This window comes from Aplysia californica, unplaced genomic scaffold (genome assembly GCF_000002075.1).
Source record: "Aplysia californica isolate F4 #8 unplaced genomic scaffold, AplCal3.0 scaffold00346, whole genome shotgun sequence".
Taxonomy (NCBI): Eukaryota; Metazoa; Mollusca; class Gastropoda; order Aplysiida; family Aplysiidae; genus Aplysia; species Aplysia californica.
This window is the reverse complement of record NW_004797616.1, coordinates 562,927-563,480: the sequence shown is the minus strand read 5'-3', so window position 1 is coordinate 563,480 and position 554 is coordinate 562,927.

Sequence of the window (554 nt, the reverse complement as noted above, 5' to 3'; positions counted from 1 at the left end):
GAGACGTGGAGAAAAAAGAAGGAATTAATTATTTTTTATTTTTTTTATTTGGTAAGTTTTCTACGGCGCTCACAACAGCATGCGATCATATGAGCGGTGGCATGTTAGTTAGCAATTTTGAATTTTGCCCGGGTGGCGGCCGAAGCCTACTCTTATCGATTTCAGACCACCAAGGGATCTTTAACGTGCGCAACTTGCACACGGAATTCATTGTTCACATCAAAAGTTAGATCATAACAAATTGAAAATAGATTACTTTATTTTTACTGTCTCCAGTTGGACCAACCTATGTTAATGTCTTGTCCTTTCAGGTTTTGGTTTGTTTGTTTGTTTGTCTGTTTGTTTGTTTGTTTGTTTGTTCGTTTGTTTGTTTGTTTGTTGGGAGGGGGGGAACAGATGTGGGTGGATGAATACATTAAATTTTTGTTAATATTTTACATCACAAATTATACAATTTAGGTCATTCTGAAATATTAAGTTACTATAACCTCTCTTTTGGGCCAACTGCTCTGCTATTATTTATTTGTGTATTTCTTTCTTCATTAATTAATTAA